Below are 25,609 nucleotides of genomic sequence, written 5' to 3'. Positions count from 1 at the left end.
CAGAGGGATCACTTCTTCGAGCGCAGCTGTACCTGAGTGACAGGTATGACGTTACAAAACATCAGATAAGTAATGGACGAGCACAAGTACTCTAAGGGGAAGCAGCTGTAGAACAAAAAGTACACCGCCGTGATGAAATCAGCGAAAGCATCTCAGCAAGTGACGGGGGGCTTCGCAACCCGTGAGCACAACACAAGCCGCTCTCTCAGCTGCAGCAAAACATGAGCATCTCTGCCGCGCAAGTTCCTCCTTGTTGTTTGTCTCCGTCTACAGTAATTTCTCTAGATAAAAGACTCTGAGAGGTGCAAGGCCCTTCTGTGCGCCTGCATTTGGCCAACTAAAGAAATTCTGGTGCAATAGGATGCACACTCCGTACTCGATAACTTTTCATGAAATTCAACGCAGAATGAAGGACTCGCTGTAGCATGTCCAGAAATGTTCCTTTGCCCTTTCGTGGCACTGACGCAAGAAATGGCGGCAGGCGTTCATGAAATAAACTGCGGGAAACATTTATCTTTTGGCTAAAGCTCCCTTTTTTTCCGTGTTTCCTTCGTAGTATTTAATATGGAAATACGGTTCTGGCTTGAGAAAGCGTAAATTCTTCTTTTTTAACACCCAAGCATGTTTCGGTGAAGTTTCACCATCGTCAGTGGGTTCGTTTATTTTCTATAAACAAAAGTAGACACACTCAACTTACATACACACGCCCCCGTTCCCAATCACCAATTCACAAAGCTCATTCTTAATCAGCATATCCTAATAACATTTTCGAATACTGTTACTTTAATGTAATAAACGATAGGTAAGCAATGAAGAAAAAAATCAGTGTTGACGAGAATATATTATAACGACAAGATGTCTAACAGTAGCAAAGCTGAGAAAGCAATAGTTTCATTTTAGGCCAAACATTCTGGTACATATATGTAAAGCACTCCGTCTTCAGGCCACAAGCGGCCCATCGGGACCATCCGAGCGCCGTATCATCCTCATCTGAGGATGCGGATAGGAGGGGCGTGTGGTCAGCACACCACTCTCCCGGTCGTTATGATGGTTTTCTTTGACCGGAGCCGCTACTATTCGGTCGAGTAGCTCCTCAATTGGCATTACGAGGCTGAGTGCACCCCGAAAAATGGCAACAGCACGTGGCGGCCCGGATGGTCACCCATCCAAATGCCGGCCACGCCCGACAGCGCTTAACTTCGGTGATCTGACGGGAACCGGTGTATCCACTGCGGCAAGGCCGTTGCCACATATATGTAACATAATATTAAAAAATGTTGATCTACTGCAGATGATAAATAGGAGTAAAATATCGGCTTTACTGAAAATATCAGACAGCCACAGAGCATCAGTATATGATACTAAGGTATGTATTATTTCTGTTGGTAGTTTTATAAATGAAAATACCATAATCTCAAAAGCATATGTATTAGCATACAAATTTTCCTTACATATTATTGAACAGAAAATAAATGACTCCATTGACGACAGTGAAACTACACCAAAACATGTTTGGGTGTTACACTAGACGAATTTGTGTTTGCTCAAGGCAGAACCGTATCTTCATAATTATACGAGTACATGGGGAAAAGTAGTTTTTCACCATCCTCATGACTTTCGATGTATTTTTAAGAGTTTTTTTTTACCGGAATCCTCTCTCCCAATACCCTTTCGACCACAGTAAATCGCTGTTTACCATAGCCACGTGTGTAATCGAGGAGAAGGTAAACCTGAATTCTCAGTGATGTGAAATGCATTTCAAACTAAGTTCGCGCACTAAAAAACATAAAGAACGGTTGAAACTTCCTGACGGTAGTTCACGGGAACGTCATTCGAACATTCAACCGCTGTCATGAGAAAAAACAGCGCAAGCTGATGAAGGCTACCTATTACTTATGAATCATTGGTATCGCGAATCGAATCCAGCACAACTGTACTATGGTGACAACTGGGAAAGCTGTGCCGACGAAGACAGTGTACAACCATCCTCACACTTTTAGTTTGGTCTCCAGGTGTTGATCAAGCACCGAGACGCGTGAAGAAGGCGGGGAAGGGAATATCTGGAATGGAATCTGGTTGAATGGCGTTTGCTTTTCTTCACCGACAAGTTTAGCAGTGCTGTAATGCCTGATGATTGTCACAGAAGAGTGTGGGGGCCCCAGGTACCAATGCAGTCCAGAAAGATAGAATACCATAGAGGCAACACCGCGACCAGAGTGAAGCAAAATGAACAAGCCTCTGCCACGTTTTCTGAAGCCAAAAAGAAAAAAAAAGGGAAAGAAAAGGGAGCGATAAGTGACAGTGCGTAAGGAAATCACGAAATTACATCTGTTTGCGTTTATTAACAACATTGCCTCTGAGTATAGCGCTCCAACACTTGATATGCATCGTCTCTTGACAGTATCACAAGCTTTCATTTAAATACTGTAACCCCAGATGGTTACCAGCCGAGCATTTACAATAAAAGATGCGGTCTGCAAAATGTTGTTTAGGATCCATCGTCGTGTGTTTTAGCAAACTCATTTCTACAGAAACCTTTGGAAGAATAACAGTCATCTCAGAGACGAAAGTTCTACAGAAATACTATGTTAATTACGATTGTATGTATCATTTAGTTCACATTCAAAGAGAAAACTGTATTGCACTTTGCAGGAAGGCATCACATCACACTGGTAGCGCCACCGCTCCCGTAGGAGCATAAGTAATCCTGCGAATTTGTGTGTTTCTCCTCAGAGGACTTTCGACAGCTCACTTCCAGGCGTCACTTACAAGGGGAACACTCCATAGGTCGCTGTTTGACACAGTCGAAAATTTACAGGGCGAAAGAAGGGCGAAAATAGAGCGACACCTATTTTGGCGTAGGTAGCAATACTCAGTAGTTTCCAAGACAATGACGGTAAAAGTTTCGAGGTGACTTTGTCAGTCTGCTTAACCAAGTATTGGACGATGAGAGTGAGATCATACTATTCATGATACAAAAAGTCATAGTATCCACTAGAGGTATTAACAACTATATAGCTTATTATTGGCCAAAGCAAAATTCGTAACACTGCTACGGTCGCAGGTTCGAATCCTGCCTCGGGCATGGATGTGTGTGATGTCCTTAGGTTAGTTAGGTTTAAGTAGTTCTGATGACCACAGAAGTTAAGTCCCATAGTGCTCAGAGCCATTTGAACCATTTAGCCAAACTTCGTAACGTGTGTTCTTGATCAACTTTCCGTGGTAAAGTGCTGAGAAGGGAAACAACGATCCAAAATAGCGACACTTATTTGCTAATGAAAATATATACATACAGATTCATCAAACAATATATATAAGGGAATAAATCGAATCTGTTTACCTTATCCACTATTTTCATTTCTTACTCAACTAAGAACGTCATAAACTATTTTATTTTTTTCTTCCAGTAGAGCTAAATTTTTCGCTTAAAACGTCATTAATGAAAATGGCTTCATCAGCTTACGTTCTTACTTATATAGACCGTGGGTGTCAGCTCTGTTCTGTCACTGTGGACCCTAAATGAGTTTTCGCTTTCATATATCTGACCTCGCTTGTATCAAAACACTCAATGGGGTAAAATATCCAAATCGTTACGTAACCAACTTCCTTTTCCATTTGCAATATGCCACGGAAACATAACAAAATCATAAAATAAAGATTAGGAAATTACAAAAGCACGAAATCCTAAATTATGAGTGAGAGCACCGTAAATAGGTTAACTTCCGATGCCAGCATACGACAACACCGTCAAAGCTTTCCTCCCGAGAAACATTGACGAGACGTGATGTAACGTGTCGTGACGTGATATGACGGTCTGTTCCCGGCCTGTATGGATGTTGCCATTTGATGTGCACTGTTGGAATGTTGTAATGTTACAGAACGTGAAGTGGTGTAACATTAAGTGACGTGACGACCATTGTGAATCGACCTTTACCAAGAAGGATTAACAGAAAACATAAAGAATATCTTAACGAAGTGCGGCACCTTTGGTCACGGAATCGTTTACTAAGCGTGAGAGCCTCACGGAGATGTTCAACGAACTCCAGTGGCAGTCGCTGCAGGAGAGGCTTTGCGTATCACAGAGAAGGTTATCACTGAAATTTCGAGAGCGTACGCTCGAAGAAGAGATGGTCAACATATTACTTCCTCCCACATTTGTCTCACGAAATGACCGTGAGAAATTTGAGCCCACTCAGTCGTTCTTCTCAGGCACCATACGCGAATGGAACACTTAAGTGATACGGTAAGTACTTTCCAGCAGGCACCAGGCACCATAAGGTGGTTTGAAGGGTATAAATGTTGATATATGTCGCTTCGTTGCTCTATAGCAGGGATTCCCAACAAAATTTTCTCTAGGACCCCCTCATCGAGCATGATTGGTACCTTGTCATATCACAGTATCAAGTACCTAAAAAAGCCAAATTAAGAGTCTTTTTGTTCGTTTTCTATTTTTGGTACTTAGAAAAAACATTGACATATTCATTATTGTAAAAATATTGAGCTTAAAACTTTTTCAATTTAGCCATCATTGTTATTGTTAAATTTTGATTATTGCTCAAAATCTTTGTCTTCAAATCTTGGTGTTTAGTATAACAAACCGCTTAAAAAATAAAAATTGAGTATGAGCTGTAAATCACAGAAAAAAATTAAAACTGAGTGTAATGGTCTTTCAAGTGTACTACACTTGATATTGCATTGAGTAGACGTGTATGAAAAATAAGAAAACACTAATTTGATAGAAGGTATTATTTATTTGAAAAAATATAGTTATAACAGAGTAATCCATCAGTATACAGTTAGTTTTAATTTTCAGTTCTTAATGAGATGAGTTCAATCTGACCTTTGAGTCCGTTATTCCTGAAATATTAGGTTCCAAACTTGAAACTTTCACTCTGAAATCCGACCGCATGTCGAGCTGATTCCTATATTTGTTTTTCATGAAACACATGGAAGAAAATGCTTGCTCACACCGATAAGTGGTTGCAAATGGAAGGATCTTTTTCATTGCCTTATCTCCAAGTTTCTTGTAGTCCTTGCGTGCTGATGCCCAGAAGTCTGTAATTTTATCACAGATGAAAATGTTTATTATTGTACCAGAGCTGGACAGATCCACAAGTTGATCTTGCTCTTCTTCAGTGAGGCCTCGGATTTTGTCTATTTCTTCACAGCTCAAGGGATTTCGAATCCATCTGTCGTCAGGGTCAGTGGTGGCTAGGCTGCGTAGATGCTCGGCTACATTGATCTTTATGTGGTCAGGCAAACTCTCCTCTGATGACTCCAAAAATTGTTTTAAAGTAGAAAAGTTAGTTTGTGACTCGTTTTCTATCCTTAACGCCCAGATCAGACACATTTTGACCATAGCACTAATCTTATCCTCAACTTTGAACATGTCTACGTTTTTTCCTTGTAAACTCAAGTCTAACACATTCAAGTGTTCAAACACATCAGCTAAGTACGCAACTGAGCAAACCCAAGAGAGGGTAGTAAAAAAATCCGCTTACTTTGTGTCAAGAAGGAAGACACGAACCTCGCCTCTAAGTTCAAAAAATCTTGACAAGATCATACCTCGAGAAACCCATCTTAGTTCTGTACGAATAATAAGTTACTCATGCTCACTGCCGATTTCTTTACACTCTAGGAAGACGCTAGACGCAGAAGTTAGCGTTCGCTAAGGCTCTCCTCATGGAGGAACCGGCCAAAACAAAAAATCTGTTATCATACGAAATATATTTAAAATACACTCCTGGAAATTGAAATAAGAACACCGTGAATTCATTGTCCCAGGAAGGGGAAACTTTATTGACACATTCCTGGGGTCAGATACATCACATGATCACACTGACAGACCCACAGGCACATAGACACAGGCAACAGAGCATGCACAATGTCGGCACTAGTACAGTGTATATCCACCTTTCGCAGCAATGCAGGCTGCTATTCTCCCATGGAGACGATCGTAGAGATGCTGGATGTAGTCCTGTGGAACGGCTTGCCATGCCATTTCCACCTGGCGCCTCAGTTGGACCAGCGTTCGTGCTGGACGTGCAGACCGCGTGAGACGACGCTTCATCCAGTCCCAAACATGCTCAATGGGGGACAGATCCGGAGATCTTGCTGGCCAGGGTAGTTGACTTACACCTTCTAGAGCACGTTGGGTGGCACGGGATACATGCGGACGTGCATTGTCCTGTTGGAACAGCAAGTTCCCTTGCCGGTCTAGGAATGGTAGAACGATGGGTTCGATGACGGTTTGGATGTACCGTGCACTATTCAGTGTCCCCTCGACGATCACCAGTGGTGTACGGCCAGTGTAGGAGATCGCTCCCCACACCATGATGCCGGGTGTTGGCCCTGTGTGCCTCGGTCGTATGCAGTCCTGATTGTGGCGCTCACCTGCACGGCGCCAAACACGCATACGACCATCATTGGCACCAAGGCAGAAGCGACTCTCATCGCTGAAGACGACACGTCTCCATTCGTCCCTCCATTCATGCCTGTCGCGACACCACTGGAGGCGGGCTGCACGATGTTGGGGCGTGAGCGGAAGACGGCCTAACGGTGTGCGGGACCGTAGCCCAGCTTCATGGAGACGGTTGCGAATGGTCCTCGCCGATACCCCAGGAGCAACAGTGTCCCTAATTTGCTGGGAAGTGGCGGTGCGGTCCCCTACGGCACTGTGTAGGATCCTACGGTCTTGGCGTGCATCCGTGCGTCGCTGCGGTCTGGTCCCAGGTCGACGGGCACGTGCACCTTCCGCCGACCACTGGCGACAGCATCGATGTACTGTGGAGACCTCACGCCCCACGTGTTGAGCAATTCGGCGGTACGTCCACCCGGCCTCCCGCATGCCCACTATACGCCCTCGCTCAAAGTCCGTCAACTGCACATACAGTTCACGTCCACGCTGTCGCGGCATGCTACCAGTGTTAAAGACTGCGATGGAGCTCCGTATGCCACGGCAAACTGGCTGACACTGACGGCGGCGGTGCACAAATGCTGCGCAGCTAGCGCCATTCGACGGCCAACACCGCGGTTCCTGGTGTGTCCGCTGTGCCGTGCGTGTGATCATTGCTTGTACAGCCCTCTCGCAGTGTCCGGAGCAAGTATGGTGGCTCTGACACACCGGTGTCAATGTGTTCTTTTTTCCATTTCCAGGAGTGTATTTTTTATTCTAATAGCATCTTGCAGACCCCTCTGGCATAGCTCGCGGATCTCACACGCACTGTACTCACTGCGGCAAAAGACGAATCAGAGTCAATTTAGTGCTTAGTTGCTACGAAGGACCTCCCGAAGCGTCTCTCGACCGTATTTAAATTCGGGTCTGTTCGCCCACCGTTTTAGAAATACAGTGAAATAAAGATACGATGTTGGACGCTGCCTCTCATTGCCGGGGTCCAGCCAAAGGTAGAGGCCCCGCGTGGTCTGCGGCATGCGGCAGTTGGGAGGTGGGGCGGCGGCACATCGCAATCAAAACGTCATTACCGCCGTGGGGGTCTGTGCAGCCAGCCGTTACTCCCGACGCAACTCGGCCCAGACGCGCACCAGCAGCGCCAACACTCTCCCGCGTACTGCACCGACTTAGAAACAAATAAAAAAAGTTCTTTTATTGTGGTTTCACACAACTAGTAACATATATATTCTAATAAAGTAATCATTCGATGATCCGTTAAAAAAAGGTAAAAGAGGAATAGTAACAATCAAGGAAACTAAATTACAATGTCATTCTAACTTCTATGCACAACTGCTAGCACAGGGTGACCCAAAAGTCCGTTAACGTATGAAAATACCCAAATTCAGGGAATAATGTCAGTAGAGAGGTAAAAACTGACACACATGCCTGAAATGACATGGGGTTTTATTGAAACCGAAAACGAGTGCACAAACTAACTTATGGCGCTGGACAACAACACGCCACATGAGAATCGTTCATACACTACTGGCCATTAAAATTGCTACACCTAGAAGAAATGCAGATGATAAGCGGGTATTCATTGGGCAAATATATTATACTAGAACTGACATGTGATTACATTTTCATGCAATTTGGGTGCATAGATCCTGAGAAATCAGTACCCAGTACAGCCACCTCTGGCCGTAATAACGGCCTTGATACGCCTTGGTATTGAGTCAAAGAGAGCTTGGATGGCGTGTACAGGTACAGCTGCCCATGCAGCTTTAACACGATACCACAGTTCATCAACAGTAGTGACTGGCGTATTGTGACGAGCGAGTTGCACGCCCACCACTGACCAGACGTTTTGAATTGGTGAGAGATCTGGAGAATGTGCTGGCCTGGGCAGCAGTGGAACATTTTCTTTATCCAGAAAGGCCCGTACAGGACCTGCAACATGCGGTCGTACATTATCCTGCTGAAATATAGGGTTCGCAGGGATCGAATGAAGGGTAGATCCACGGGTCGTAACACATAAGAAATGTAACGTCCACTGTTCAATGTGCCGTCAATGCGAACAAGAGGTGACAGAGACGTGTAAACAATGGCACCCCATACCATCACGCCGGGTGATACGCCAGTATGGCGATGACGAATACACGCTTCCAATATGCGTTCACCACGATGTCGCCAAACACGGATGTGAACATCATGATGCTGTAAACAGAACCTGGATTCATCCGAAAAAAATGGCGTTTTGCCATTCGTGCTCCCAGGTTCGTCGTTGAGTAAACCATCGTAGGCGCTCCTCTCTGTGATGCAGCGTCAAGGGTAACCGCAGCCATGGTCTCCGAGCTGATAGTCCATGCTGCTGCAAACGTCGTCGAACTGTTCGTGCAGATGGTTGTTGTCTTTCAAACGTTCCCATCTGTTGACTCAGGGATCAGACGTGGCTGCACGATCCGTTACAGCCATGCGGATAAGATGTCTGTCATCTCGACTGCTAGTGATATGAGGCCGTTGGAATCCAGCACGGCGTTCAGTATTATCCTCCTGAACCCACCGAGTCCATATTCTGCTAAGTCATTGGATCTCGACCAACACGAGCAGCAGTGTCGCGATACGATAGAACGCAATTGCGATAGGCTACAATCCGACCTTTATCAAAGTCGGAAACGTGATGGTACGCATTTCTCCTCCTCACACGGGGCATCATCACAACGTTTCAACACGCAACGCCGGTCAACTGCTGTTTGTGTATGAGAAATCGGTTGGAAACTCTCCTCATGTCAGGATATTGTAGGTGTCGCCACCGACGCCAGCCTTGTGTGAATGCTCTGAACAGCTAATCATTTGCATATCACAGCATCTTCTTCCTGTCGGTTAAATTTCGCGTCTGTAGCACGTCATGTTCGTGGTGTAGCAATTTTAATGGCCAGTAGTGTATAATGAGCTGTAGTGAGAGTAAGATCACCCTTAGCCCGGCTGATAAACACCTGGTGGAATGTACGACTTTTATTCTGGATGGCGCTCCATCCCATATTGCTAAAGGTGTGAAAGACCTTTGGTTTGGTGAGGATCGCGTGCTGAGCCGCCACGTTCTCCATGTTTGGTCTCCCAGGACCGCAGACCTCAATCAGTGTGATTATTGGTTGTGTGGTTAACTGAAGTCACAAGACTATTGCAGTTGTCCGATCTCATTAGGGATGCTAACAGACAACATCCGACGGCAGTTACTCCCCATACCTATTGATTTAATGTACAATACTGCTCACAACACTGTCGATTCCAGGTGTTGTTGAGGAATAACGGCCGACATGTTGTTCGTTTGTTATAAGGAACATCGTCTTTACTAAAATTCAACTGTTGTGCTATTTATTGCTTTTGATCATGTGAAGCATCATCTGTTGGTCGTCCTGTGTACTTTTCTTCTTTCAATAAAACGCCATGTCATTTGCAGCATTTGCAGTATTTGCGGCAATTTGAATCTCTGTACCTACATTATTCCTTGAAGTACTCAATTTTCAGATGTTGGTATTGGGTCATTCTGTAATTCAGTATGTTATATAACCACTCTACCTCTTTGATTCATTGTGTTTTTAATCATGCATCGTTTTACCTTCGACTCATTGTAAACTACCCTCACTACTTACTCGATCAATTAACCTAATCTTCAACCATCTACTGCAGCAGACCTTTCATAGGTTTCTAACAGCGCCTTTCATAGCCTTCTCATAGTTTATTTTCTGTCCTCCCCCCCCCCCCCTCCCTTCCCGTGCCCGCCGGAGTGGCCGAGCGGTTAAATGCGCTACAGTCTGGAACCGCACGACCGCTACGGTCGAAGGTTCGAATCCTGCCTCGGGCATGGATGTGTGTGATGTCCTTAGGTTAGTTAGGTTTAAGTAGTTCTAAGTTCTAGGGGACTTATGACCACAGCAGTTGAGTCCCATAGTGCTCAGAGCCATTTGAACCATTTTTGAACCCTTCCCGTTGTCTCTATTTTGCAACCATAGAGAGCTGTACTCCAGACATACATTTTCCATGAAGCATTTTTCTGTTTGCGTGTTAATATTTTTCTGTATTGGTAGCTGTTCCTTTTTACGAAAGTGCCCTTGTTTGTGCAACCATTCGTACTAAATCTTTCTTTCTTTTTCCTTTTTTATGTATTCCACTTCCTAGTAAGCAAAATTCAGCATTCCAGACTGTCTTGTCCAACTACAACATTCGACCATCCAACCATTACAATACTTTTGCTGCGGGCGTATTATACCAATCAAATTACTAAGGGGCTGTATAATGCTAATGGCCTCTGAGTTGCTATGTCGAAAAGTAAATGGCCAGTTGCATGGTTGCGTAACAATGCTTGACGCTGTGTGTCACGCGGGGTTATAACATAAACTGTATGTTTGTGTTTCTGGAGCTGGGAGATGAAAATGCGTGAAACAGAGACAGGATGGAGCGGATAGAAAAGGGCGTGACAATAAGTGCTATGGAGAGTAGATTTCTACACGAATACCAGGAAATGGGAATTTCTTAAAGTTTCCTTAGGACATGATGTAGGGTGTTTAATGGTGAAGCGAAATAGATATTTACTGGTAGTGGCGCACCCTTCAGTGAGTAGTGTGGGCATTGAAGGGTTGTGGAGCTTCGGTTATTGGTATGTACGAGATTTTTGTGAGTGCTCTGGAAACCTCAGGGTGAGGATAAACTTAATTACCTGTTAAATTAGGGGTAATGGAAAGAGTAATAAGATGCAGAATGCGAGGTGCAGAGGATGACAATCAAGAACTAGCAGAGACTGTTAAAATTTGGGACGCGCAGAAATCGAGGGAATGGTGCGGAGTGATCAGATAGTGATTTTGTAGGTGGCTTTTACTGATACAAGTATGTAATCCCCGTGCTCGCCCTACATGTATTTTTAGTCTACAGTGGATCTTTTGTTGCACAATTTCGAACTCGGTATTCTGAGTTATCAGATGCAGTGATAAATTTGTGATTATCACCTCTGAGAAATAAAGTGACTTAAATAATTTTTTGTTGTTTGCAGGTACTTGCCTGCGACCATGGTACACAATGAAATCCAAGTGCCGTAGCACGCCACTAGAGTGAGCAAACTCAAATGTCTCGTCGTATTTCCACTTTATCAATGGTCAAACACTTTTTTTATTGCTCTAGCGGCGTTCTCCGGTACTGTACGGTACTTTGATGTCTACCGGGACTGCATAAATGTAAATACAATTAATCATGTACCTTTATTGTTCCGTGATGATAGTTGACAATTTATGACGGTCTCTCGTAAATTGCGGTCTGAAGTCAAATGCCAGACATTTAATATTTTAGCAGGTTTGATCGGATGGTAATTAATTTTAGGCGAAAGTCAAGGGGGAATCAACACGGTTTAACCAAGGGCAAGTCGAATTACATTTAAGTTATGCGACGGTACATCCCCGAAATGGTTACGAGAAAGCGTTCGTGCGCGTGTTATTGACAGATGAGGAGGCGGTCGTCCGAGCCAGGCATGGTCCACAGGACGCAGTAGTCACGCGCTGTCATCAGCAGATGGCGGCACCCTTCGAGGTAGTGATTGGCAGACACTCGGACTATGAGAATGTTTGATCTAGAGTCGTAAAACTATCGCAGGCTACCGTAGACTGTCGTACGTAAGCGTAGACTACGGCAGTTTGGATCGCTTTGCGTATGCAGTCAGTCTATTAGTAGGTTCCTCTAGGAAACGGCACTGCTGAAACCGTCTAGAAACAGAGTGAGGATATACAGGGTGGACCATTGATAGTGACTGGGCCAAATATCTCACGAAATAAGCGTCAAACGAAAAAACTACGAAGAACGAAACTCGTCTAGCTTGAAGGGTGAAATCAGATGGTGCTATGGTTGGCCCGCTAGATGGCGCTGCCATGGGTCAAACGGATATCAACTGCATTTTTTTAAATAGGAATTTCACAAGTTCACAGTTAGCCAACTTTAACATTAAACTTGGTCTAAGTGACCTTTAACTATTTTCCGTGATTTTTCGGAAGTTTACATGAACTTGAGGTGCTGTTCAGATTATTTAAGCCCTCGCTCATATGGTTATTATTATTATTAATTGTGATCAGCGATACCTTATTTTTGAAATAAATTCAGTTTGTTAAAATTTAAATCACTATGAGCAGTGAACATTGTTTCACCTCAAATTCCAAGCTGCACGTGTTGAACATGTAATTGGATTGCTTTAGGCTTAATACGACAGATGGGTTGGTTGGTCCCCAGACTGTGAAGTAGCCAACATTTAGAAAATCTAACCACGCATTCCTCCTATAAACAGTCTTTTTCTTGCTTTACATTTTTTTTTTATTCGTATTGATGCACATGGGTGCTCAGGAGTCATAGATTCATCAGTTATTTAATGGAAGCAACTGATTTTAGCTTTTTCATTCAGCATTCGCCAATTACTTATGATTTAGGGACCAGCAAAGAGAACATCCAGTTTACATTAAATGCTACCCGTCACGTCTCAACTGTGTTGATTGTATGGTGTACCTGTGTCACTATACATATTGAGAAAGGTTTATGGATAATGGGTTGGCTTTTATAACTACCAGGTTTACAATTGTATCATGCGACTATCTCTAACCAGTTGTCAATTATCCATTTATGGTTTCTATTAAACTGTGTAAGCGTGTACGTACAAATCAAAGATGATGTAAAACATCAAAGCAAGAGTTTTTGGAGTAGTTTATTAATATGCAAAAACTAACACCATTTTTCTGTTTTACTTTCAGGTAAGCCGAAGCACCAGAGAGCCATAAGAAGCTTCCCTTCTGGTGAGTTGCCATCTGTTAGTTAAGTAAGCAGTAATCTCTGTGACATTTCGACAGCTGTTGCCAATCTCTCCAGCCTCCTTTCTCGAAATGTGAGACGTTTGTTAAAAGTTCTACTAAAACTCGCCGTCTTTTAATAGAGCCATTTCGGCCTCTCCGCTCCATTCTGTCTTAATACACCGTTTAGGCAACGTTGGCAAGGTTCTTACTGTCGCGGGTGACGTTAAGTCGGGAAGTGAGGGGCCTGTCGCATTTTTAAAAACGGCTTTCCAGTTTACGTAATATAGGCGGCTTTTAGCAGGCGGAGGTCGCAAATAAGGAACGAAACTCCTTTCCATTCGACTAACGATTACCTTAAGTATATGCAAATCGATTTCAGGCGAGGCACGTCTTTCTTGAAAAACTTGAGGATTGTGACATGATGATAAGATACTGCCAGCACACAGAAGGCTCACAACTCTTGCATACCATTCACTTTAATCTTCCCCCCCCCCCCCCTTCTCCCTCTCCGCGACCTACCTAATCAGCTAGATGGGTTAATGGCATTTTACTCTTAATCTGAAGTGCAAGTCATCGGGGAGTACAGGAAGATTTCAACTTACTGCGTAAATGATTCAGACCCACCTCAAACACGGATAGTTAAACTTTCTAAATTACCATTTGATAGAGCAGGCCATCTCGCAGAAAACGTTTACACTATTTGATCAAATGTACCGGAAACATGTTAGTGAACGTTAATATGGTGTGTGTCCAACCTTCGCTTGTACTACGGGAAAGCGTTCAACGAGGAGTCAGAATGTTTGAGAAGAAGTAGCATTCCATTCTTCCTCGAAACCACAGAAGGTAGTGTTATTGGACGCTGGGGCCTAGAGCGAACTCGTATTGGAACACATCCCAGATGTGTTCCGTTGGGCTCACTTGAGGTCCGGGACCGCGCTGTTGGTATGGTCGCAGGTTCGAATCCTGCCTCGGGCATGGACGTGTGTGATGTCCTTAGGTTACTTAGATTTAAGTAGTTCTAAGTCCAGCTGACTGATGACCTCAGATGTTAAGTCCCACAGTGCTTAGAGCCATTTGAAGCAATTGAATTTGGCTCACTTGGAGAATTCGGGCAGGCCACTCCAGTCCGGGAATGTAACTGTCTACAAACCATTCCCTCACAGATGCTGTTTTATGAAAAAGTGCACTGTCAACATCCTCTGCGAACTGTTCCTGAAGATGATGATGATGATATTTGGTTTGTGGGGTGCTCAACTGCGCGGTTAATCAGCGCCCGTACAAATTCCCAACCTTTGCTTAATCCAATCATGAATTATGATGAAATGATGAGGACAACACAAACACCCAGTCATCTCGAGGCAGGTGAAAATCCCCAACTCCGCCGGGAATCAAATCCGAGACTCCGTGCTCGGGAACCGAGAAGGCGACCGCGAGACCACGAGCTGCGGACTCGAAATTTCCTCTACTTTTGGTAGCGTATTTGTTTTCGATGTTAGTATTCTGGTTGCTGTATGTTTGTTTGGTTATTGATTTTCATTTTTTATTTGTAGTTCACTGTTGCCATTTGATTTTTCATATTGTCATTTTGTTACTTGGAGATAGTGACCGGAGCTGTGGGCGCGAGAAAGTGGGCTGCGAGGGTAGAAATAGAAACAGTTCCGACATGTTCTTTGACGTCCATAGACGTGTGACAGCAGCGGAGGCAATTAGAAACATTTGCGCCATGGAGGGGGATAATGCCATTAGACAAAACACGACAAGCAAATGGTTTTCTCTTTTTAAGGAGGATTGTTTTCACATTACTGACCTTCCACGTCCAGTAAGATCTTCGTGGTTTGATGAAGATCGTTTAAACGCATTGATCCACAATGGTCCTTGTCAGTGTACTCTAGAACTGGCAGATATGATGAACTTCGATCATTCCACCATCGTGCGACATTGCGACATTTTCACGCAATACAGAAAGTTCAGAGATCGGGTGTATGGATACCGCGTGCTCTAAGCCAAAATCACGAAATTCGGCTGGTGATCATGTGTGCATCTCTGCTTGCTCGTCATCAGTTGGTTCGTGAAAAACGCTGATCTTTCTTATGCTGTATTGTTATTGGTGACGAGAAAGAGTTGATTCAAAGGGCTCGGAGCACCATGGGACTTAACACCTGAGGTCATCAGTCCCCTAGCACGTAGAACTACTTAAACCTAACTAACCTAAGGACATCACACACATCCATGCCCGAGGCAGGATTAGAACCTGCGACCGTAGCAATCGCGTGGTTCCGGACTGTAGCGCCTAGAACCGCTCGGACACCGCGGCCTCCGAGAAAGAGTGTCTTTATACTAACATAAGAAAAAGAAAGGAATGGTTGAGCCCGAACAATGCACCGACATTCCGTACAAAGATATGCGCTCTTCCACAAAAGACAATATTATGCATCTGGTGGAACTACGGATTGTTTGACCGAGGTCTAACCATCACTGTTGACATTTATTGTCAACAACTGAGACGTCTTGCAGACGCAGTCCAAGAACAACGACCAAGACTGCGTGAAGTGATGCTGCTCCCCGAGAATGCGCGCCTGCATTTCGCTAGACTGACAAAAAACACTATACAGGATTTGGATTTGGAAGTCATTCCGCACCCACCTTATTCACCTCATCTTTTGCCCTCTGATTTTCACCTTTTCGGCTCTCTAACGAACAACCCTTAAGGAACTTCCTCTCCCGGTGAAAATGCGCTCCGAACATGGTTCGACGAGTTCTTCGCGTCAAAACGACGTTGTATCTACAGTCGCGGATAGAAACGTTATCCCAGGGTTGGCAGCCTATTGTAAATAGTCAAGGAGAATATATTATTTATGACTAAAGTCTCTGTTGTGTATATCTGTTGTGTTGATTAACTTATGGAAAAACGAACTTGTTCATCGACCCAGTCCAGTGTAATACATATCTCCCTTAACACAGGATCTTGAGACTTTGCAAGTCACGCAGGCACGTCAAATAGGTATCCAGTGAGCCACGAGACACTGCCGTTATGAGAACTAAGAGCTGAAAGACGTATTTTCTTCGAAATACTCTGGAACGTATTCGCTTTCGTACCTGCGAGTCCAACTTAACGCAAACTGCAATTAGGATGTCAGTGCTAATGCAGTAGCAGAAGAGAGTGCAGCCTCCGGCACCCTCGCTTCCTGCACACGACTGTTTCATTCTTCATTTTCGTCTCTCCATTCGCGGCGCGGCCCCTCCTGCTCGTCAGAATTAGACTCTCGGTAATTAGCCGAGAAGGAAACGCTTACGCAACGCCTGCAACGCTGGCCGAGTACCCGTTATGTTTTTGTTTCATCGAGATGGTTTCGAAATGGCCAACTAGCTTGCGTGCGGTCCGCTACCCACACGCGGAAACATTTCGTAGTACAAGCCATGTGAGAATGTGTATAAAATTCTGAAATCAAGCACAACGCAAACACACGGACTACCTATCTCTATAGCAAAGTGGCTATAAGGCACGCTAGTTTTACGACATTCGAACCGAGGGTAGATGGTTCCAGTCGCCGTGGTGGGAGAAATTTTACTTGTCGTTATTTGGCAGCTAAGGGGAGCACAGATGGCACAAAACAGATACTGACGTAATCTAGCGTCGTACGTTAAACCCCAAAACATTATCTCAGTGACTCACACAATGAAGGAATATGTCGCCGTCAATACGATTAACTGATCACTTTGTAGCATAAAGATGTTACGCTCGTAAACATCATTGCTGCTGTTAATGAGAAGCAAGCTAACTTAATCGAAAAATATAGCAAACTTTATGCCAGGATGCCTTCGGACGTCCACGCATATTCAACTGCCGTAATACAGCTACTAGGGAACTTCAAAAAGTAAGTTCCACATTATTGTGGGAGAGCAAGTAACTTCTTATGAAAGATGCATTGCATATTGATGTAAATACGCTGAAGAGCCAAAGCAACTGGCACAGCTGCCTAATGTGACTCATCGACGAAAGAAGTAGCTTACAAAACGCTTGTTCGTCCGATTCTTGAGTATTGCTCATCAGTATGGGACCCTTACCAGGTTGGATTAATAGAAGAGATAGACATGATCCAGCGAAAAGCAGCGCGATTCGTCATGGGGACATTTAGTCAGCGCGAGAGCGTTACGGAGATGCTGAACAAGCTCCAGTGGCGGACACTTCAAGAAAGGCGTTACGCAATACGGAGAGGTTTATTATCGAAATTACGAGAGAGCACATTCCGGGAAGAGATGGGCAACATATTACTACCACCCACATATATCTCGCGTAATGATCACAACGAAAAGATCCGAGAAATTAGAGCAAATACGGAGACTTACAAGCAGTCGTTCTTCCCACGCACAATTCGTGAATGGAACAGGGAAGGGGGGATCAGATAGTGGTACAATAAGTACCCTCCGCCACACACCGTAAGGTGGCTCGCGGAGTATAGATGTAGATGTAGATGTATAGTGAAAGGCCCCCGCGAGCACGCAGAAGTGCCGCAACACGACGTGGCATGGACTCGACTGATGTCTGAAGTACTGACGGAGGGAACTGACGCCATGAATCCTGCAGGGCTGTCCTTAAATCCGTAAGAGTACGAGCGGGTGGAGATGTCTCCTGAACAGCACATTGTAAAGTATCCCGGATATGCTCAATTATGTTAATGCCTGGGGAGTTCGGTAGCCAACTCAGAAGGGTGTTCCTGAAGCCACTCTGTATGGAACGTCGCATTGTCCTGCTGGAATTGACCAAGTCTTCCGGAATGCACAATGGACATGAATGGGTATAGACCATCAGACAGGTCTCTTACACGCATGTCCTCTGTCAGAGTCGTATCTAGACGTATCAGGGGTCCCATTTCACTCCAACTGCAAACGTCCCACACCATTATCAAGCTTCCATCAGCTTGAACAGTCCCCTGTTGACTTGCAGGGTCTATGGATTCATGAGGTTGTCTCCACACCCGTACACGTCCACCCGCTAGATACAATTTGAAACGAGACTCGTCCGACCGGGCAACATGTTTCCAGTCATCAAGAGTGCAATGTCGGTGACAAGGGGCCCAGGCGAAGCGTAAAGCTTATTGTATTGCAGTTATCAAGGGTACTCGATGATGATGCTGATAATGTTTGGTTTATGGGGATCTCGACTGCGCGGTTATCAGCGGCCGTACAAATTCCCAACCTTCGCACAGTCCAATTTCGCCACTTTCATGAATGATGATGAAATGATGAGGATAACACAAACATCCAGTCAAGGGTACTCGAGTGGGCCATCGGCTCCGAAAGTCCATATCGATGATGTTTCGTTGAATGGTTCGCATGTTAACACTTGTTGATGGTCCGGCATTGAAGTCTGCAGCAATTTGCGGAAGGGTTGCACTCTTATCACGTTCAACGATTCTCTTCTGCTTCTTGCAGGATCATTTTCCGACCGCAGCGATGTCGGAGATATGTTTTACCGGATTCCTTACTATTCACAGTATACTCGTGAAATGGTCGTTCGGGAATATTCCCAGTTTATCGCTAATTCGTAGATACTGTGTCTCATCGCTCATGCGCCGATTATAGCACCACGTTCAAATTCACTTAAATCTTGATAACCTGCCATTGTAAGCAGTAACCGATCTAACAACTATGCCAGACATTTGTTGTCTTACATAGGCGTTGCCGACTGCAGCGCCGTCTTCTGCCTGTTTACATATCCCTGTATTTGAATACGAATGCCTATACCAGTTTCTTTGGTTCATCAGTCTATAAATGGTGTGAACTTCCAAAAATTACAAGTAATATCTACAATATTATACCAAAATTTTACGCCAAATTGCGTAAAACATCACAAAATCGAAACGAAATCGATATTTTAGAATTTTACACGAAATATATCTAGAACAGTCACCAGAAACAGTCACACCAGATGTTATATATACGTCAGGACACAGCAGACGTACTTGAAAATGAAAATCTTCCGAAACAGATGTGATGCTGGAATCTCACAATGCTCTACCAGTTGTTCAATTCTTTGACGATAGAAACCCGCTCTTCACAGATCCATTTGAGAACCTGTGTGTGAACGTCCTTATCGCTGGAAAATATGTATCCCTCATATATTCTTTCACTTTGCCTAAAAGATGGGAAGCGCATGGTGCAAAGTGTGGACTTCCCAATCAGCTTCACCCACGTCAGTGCGGCCTTCGTCAAATTGTTGGCACCACTTCACTACGGGTGGTCGCGACATTGCATCCGGTCCATACACAGCCAGAATTTAACGGTGAGTCTGTGCGCAGTTTAGATGTTTCGCCCACGACAGTCGTTCTGTACCGCGTACTTCAGTTCTAGAGTACGTTTCCATTTGCCGCGTCGTTGCGCTCCCACACTTTGATGCACCCGTTAGCCGTACTGCAGCAGATCTGCTTCTGCAAGAAACTAAGGAAATTTACTCTCTTCTGAAAATACGCCACTCTCGTCGCGCTACGGTCTTATCAGGAAACAGCATGTGTAACTTACTTTCTAAATTCCCTACGTAAATACATATTGCCAGCTGCAATATGGAGACTGCCTTTTGAATACGGCAGCTGTCCTGTACAGAGTAACATCTTCTTTAGCCACCATGTCTTTTACGATAGCTCGCTAAAGTCTAACTTACAGTCGAAATGCATTTACTCCTATTCGGCAACCAGTAAATACTTGTTTCAGCATTATTCAAACGTCAGATACAAACTAAATTTAGTACGCTTTTCATAATGTGAGAAAAAATAAAGACGCACTCGTCAGAGCTGGACATTCATGTTGCGAAGATAACAAACACATGGCAGACTATTTAAACATCCGTTTTAATTTAATTGAAAGAGGTAGTGATTTACTGTAATGTGTGTACAACAGCTTTTATTCGTGCTAAGAACATTGTGCATTTCTCATGACTTAGCTCGTAAATGACGTGTTGAAAATGATAAGTTAACTGTCAAAAAATTATCCTTCGTTTGATTTACTGTTTCTCAAAGTTTGAAAGGGAGGTGCTGAGGCTCGCCCTAACTGTGGATGCAGAAACATCTCCCTTTAGTCACAAAGCGTCGCCTGTATTTCACATCGTAAATAAACAGTGCCTCAGACCTGTGCAACTGGTGCAACAACGAGTAAGCAATTTGGTCATTAGTTTAGAATCATCACCCTGACAATGAAAACTGTTGTTTGTATATAGTGACATCATAATAAAAGTATGGATTCAGGAATTTAAATGCATCGTAGAAGTAAACACTCATTTGCTCAGTGAAAGGCGATGTTTTTACTTCCATATAATAATACATAATTCAGTTACTGTTCCAGTAAGAAGCACTTCTTATTACTTAGGTTTATTGGACCATACTTCCATCAGCTATGTAGAAGTATAGAACCATTTATAAAAAGAAATCACAAAATAAAGAGTTTGAACAACGATTTAAGATTTTTTGAAGTATCCTTAAAAGCAGAACCTTGACATGATACAAGACGTAAGAACACCTCAACACAAGTTGGGGAGCGTACACCTGGAGACTAAAGCGTTTATTTAACCACTGATACTATAACAGTTTCATAAACATACGTTGCTATTTCGTATAAGATAAAACAAGGTTTTGTGTATTTGAAAATCGTCATAATGCAATAAAAGGGAAGCACTTCGCGCACGAACCACAATGGACGAAATTAAATCGTGTAATTACTTTAGGAATTTTACAGGGAGAATGACTCCACGTACGAGCGAGGTTTTCGTCACTGGCTGCATTAGGTTGTTGTTGTTGTTGTGGTCTTCAGTCCAGAGATTGGTTTGATGCAGCTCTCCATGCTACTCTATCCTGTGCAAGCTTATTCATCTCCCAGTACCTACTGCAACCTACACCCTTCTGAATCTGTTTACTGTATTCATCTCTTGGTCTCCCTCTGCGATTTTTACCCTCCACGCTGCCCTCCAGTACTAAATTGGTGATCCCTTGATGCCTCAGAATATGCCCTACCAACCCATCCCTTCTCCTAGTCAAGTTCTGCCACAATTTTCTCTTGCTTTACGATAATCTTCTAATAAGCTTTGGATACCACACAGCCGGCCGAAGTGGCCGTGCGGTTAAAGGCGCTGCAGTCTGGAACCGCAAGACCGCTACGGTCGCAGGTTCGAATCCTGCCTCGGGCATGGATGTTTGTGATGTCCTTAGGTTAGTTAGGTTTAACTAGTTCTAAGTTCTAGGGGACTAATGACCTCAGCAGTTGAGTCCCATAGTGCTCAGAGCCATTTGAACCATTTTTTGGGTACCACACAGGAATACACAAAGCATTAATCCTACGAAATTAAAAGCCAATGATGTGCTCAGACACATCCCACTCAAGGAAAATTAGAGTGAAAATGAAGTTGACTACTTACTTTTATCACAAACGTAAACAAAGGGGAAACAGTATATTTCTGACGACCTACTTGAACTATGAAGTGCAAGATTACAAAGTAAATAAATAAAAACAACTTAACAAACGAAAACTTCGGAGTGTATACGTGTTCATCGTAAGAGACATCAAACGCTAGTGGCCAGGCCGAAAAGTTCTCCCAAACAGTAGCACGATCTTGGGAATTAATTTATGCATTTCCATACTTATGTTATCTTTTCGCTGCCGGACGCAATTTCTACTCGTATGTTTTCATAACCTGTTATTGAGTTGATCTTTGTAATCTGGTCACTTCTGAACAATTGTAAGTGTCTTGTTGTCCCACTTTCACGTTGAGATCTTTTCGTTTGTTTGTTTGTGCAAAGCATACGTCTCCATTCCCCTCACAATGTCCGGCGTCACTGAAATTTCCCCTGTCGGCGTTCTACTATCGCCTGTGGCTTGCACGAATCGCATTGTCGGACAATGGCTTGCAATTAAGGATAAATAATCGTTTAATGTCAAGTCAGAAATAATTTGTTTGGGTTCATTACAACAGAGTCAAGACATAGCGTGATTACAAATCGTGAGTTTCCCTTCACGTTTAGCGATAATTACCACATTCGACGCAGTATCGAGTAGTAGAAAACATTACCTTTGTGTATCCTTGGCAGAACACTATTTCAGTGGAAAAGCAATAGTAAATTGCTGACCTCTATTTCTCTGATAGCGACAGGTGGCATAATATGGCTGTAATATCCTCAAGCATAGCATTGGACTTATAATTCCATTCTGTACAATTTCAGCATGCAATAAAATCAATAACAGATGAAACATTTTAAAATAATATTAAAGTCACGTGGTCGTTTCTAACACTTAAAGGTGACCCTTGCTCTTTGCAACAGACTACGAGATATGACTCGACGTTATGAGTGCGTCATTGGGCAGCGTGAAACATTCCTACCATGAGAAACCCCGCTGGCGATTCAAGCCAGACATTTCGGTAGTAGTGTTACCATTGGATTCGAATAGTCGCACAAACATGTCTACCAAGCTCCGAACGTACGGCAGGTTTACATGGAAATTTGAGAAATTCTATCCAGAGATTCAGTCAGATCAAATTGCTCTCATGTTCAGCACTCAGCTACGGCTGGAAAAAGCGTAACCCAATTCTCCACCACCGAGCGAGGTGGCGCAGTGGTTCGACACTGGAATCGCATTCGGGAGGACGACGGTTCAATCCCGCGTCCGGCCATCCTGATTTAGGTTTTCCGTGATTTCCCTAAATCACTCCAGGCAAATGCCGGGATGGTTCCTCTGAAAGGGCACGGCCGACTTCCTTACCCATTCTTCCCTAATCCGATGAGACCGATGACCACGCTGTCTGGTCTCCTTCCCCAAACAACCAACCAACCAACCAATTCTCCACCCGTTGAGACTGGAGAGTCTATATAGGCAGAAAAGTGGAAAGCTCAGGATGCCATGGCCTTAACACTATTGTCTTTACTGCAGCTACTGTAATGCGTACGTTATTGTTCTAGATCGTTTTAACACTTTGGGTGAAGGAAGGAAATTTGGGTTTTACATCCCGTCGACAAAGGGGTTTACTCAGAATGTTAACTCTTTGAATAACGATTACGTAGTATATTATTCGTATACGGGAATATGCCACTTCTCGCTGAACTATTGCGTGTCTTTTGCTACTTCATTTTACGTAATTTAATGTTTTCAATGTAACTGGCAGTTAATCCTGAAGGTAAATACGAAGGGCGGTTTTTTCCGTCAGTTTCGGTTCTGTTTGTTGTGTAACATCGTGGAAAATTCCCGCTACAGACCCTATAGTTTCATGAAGCTGCGATAGATGACAGCGCTATACGTAACCTTCAAAATGGCGTCTGTAACGAAGGTACGTTCCAAGCAGAGAGCTGTTGTTGAGTTACTTTTTGCGGACAACCAGAGCGGCGCAGATATTCATAGGTGCTCGCAGAATGTCTACGGAGACCTGGCAGTGAGCAAAAGCACAGTGAGTCATTGAGCGAGGAGTCTGTCATCATCGCAGCAAAGTCGCGGAAACCTTTCCGATCTCCCGCGAGCCGGTCGGCCGCACACAGTTGCGACTCCTCCAATGTAGGAAGATGCAGTCACTCGCATTCGAGGTGATCGACGGATCACAATCAGCCACCTTGCTGTAAGGCCTCACGCAAGTCTGCGCACTCAGGAGGAGCTCACAAAACTTGATTGGACTGTTGTTGCTCATCCACTATTCAGACCAGATGTCGCACCTTCCGACTTCCATCTGTTTCGCCCTATGATTGGGGAAGCAATACGTGGATTATGAAGAGGTTACTGAAGCAGCAAGACGTTGCTTCTTCGTCATCTAGTAGAGTGGTACCTTGCGGGTATACAATCAGTCCCAGTAAGATGGCGGAAGGCCTCGCATTGAACGGATATTATGGTGAAACAGAGGATTCTGTAACGAAAAGTATGGGGAATTATATGGTGAATTGAAATGCTGAATAAAACCAGCCTGCTTTCAGAAAAAGTATGTTGCATTGCTTACCGAACGCCTCTCGTAGAGGTAATGTATTGCATATAAACAGGCAGAGACATCCACTACTCCTGAATTACGCTATTGGCGACAAATTGCTTGAAACAGCAACTACCTTAAAAGTCCGGAAGTAACCTCTCGGAGAGATTTAAAATGATATGACCATGTAAAGCAGCAGGAAAGGCTGATGCTAGGCTGAGATTCATTGGGGGACTCTTAAGGAAATGTAATCCATCCACGAAACACTTATTCCACACATTCTTTTATTTTTCGTCAGTGTGGGCCCTTTTCCATGATTGACTTGTGGGAGGGATAGAGAAGATCCAAGGAAGAGCGGAGCGTTTAATCACATGTCCGTTTAGTCGGCGCTGGAGCTTTACAGAGACGCTCGAAAACTCCAATACAACTCCGTGTTGTACATCACGGACAGGCTTGCTGCTGAAATTCCAAGAGAGTATTTTCCAGAAAGAGTTGGGCAACATACGACTTCCTCCCACATACGTCTGGAGAAATGATCATACGGAGCTTTACATATTCTTCAGGAAAAAAGGGGGATGGTGGGCGGACAGTAACATCAGAAATACACTCCCACCATGTGCAGTAGAGCGGCGTGCGTAGTATCCAAGCAGATGCAGATCGGCACAGCTGTTTTTCCAAGCTAAATTTCAAGTGATAACAAAGCATAGTCAAAACCTATACCAGGTTATTGCAATATTGCGGTAATAATAATAATGTCGTGTGACGAGAGCCTCCCGTCGCCTGGTGCAAGTCTTTCGATTTGACGCCACTTCGGTGACTTGCGCGTCGATGGGAATGAAATGATGGTGATTAGGACAACACAACACCCAATATTGCGGTAAAAGAAGTTAAGATGAGTTCACAATGCTAGTATTTCTAGTCCATGAAGACGAAAACGATGGAAAATGGTATTTAAATTGGACAGAAATCACACCACAATGATTTACGCAATGTGTGTGTTGTACAGTATCTGTACGTTACATTATAATGGCCTCCAGGCACACATGCATGTTTAAAGGAACAGACGCTGTCTAGCAATTCACAGTTGTTGTAAATATTACGAAGTAGATTCGCAAATCGGCGTCAGGGAACTGTAATATAAAATACAGGCACTATATAAACACAAACGGTGTAAATCATTCACATATATATGCCTCAACAAGCTAAAATGGCGATATTAGAAACTTGTTTCTCCCCGTGCGCGAATCGCGAAGTACGAATGTACGTGATACGCACAAAAGACATGTGGAAGTTTGATTCGGTCCGGGAGGCGTGCACGGATAGCCGAATGGTTAAAATGACCGCTCGCGATAAACGGGAAATACAGGTTCGTGGACAGATACGGCACAAATTTTCATGTGTCACTAATAAAAATAACGCACAATTGACGTTAAATCGTATTCGCAATGTGCGAATCCTTTTTGGAAATCATAAAGG

At 43.9% G+C, this 25,609-nt stretch overlaps 1 pseudogene; it reads right to left on the bottom strand.

Annotated features, from left to right (window-relative positions):
* Positions 1-1,130: 1,130 nt before the first annotated feature.
* Positions 1,131-1,248, bottom strand: LOC124799389 (annotated as a pseudogene).
* Positions 1,249-25,609: the final 24,361 nt, after the last annotated feature.

The sequence above is a fragment of the Schistocerca piceifrons genome, chromosome 5 (genome assembly GCF_021461385.2).
Source record: "Schistocerca piceifrons isolate TAMUIC-IGC-003096 chromosome 5, iqSchPice1.1, whole genome shotgun sequence".
Classification (NCBI taxonomy): Eukaryota; Metazoa; Arthropoda; class Insecta; order Orthoptera; family Acrididae; genus Schistocerca; species Schistocerca piceifrons.
The sequence above is the reverse complement of the archived record's forward strand: the minus strand, read 5'-3'. Positions and strand labels throughout refer to the sequence as shown.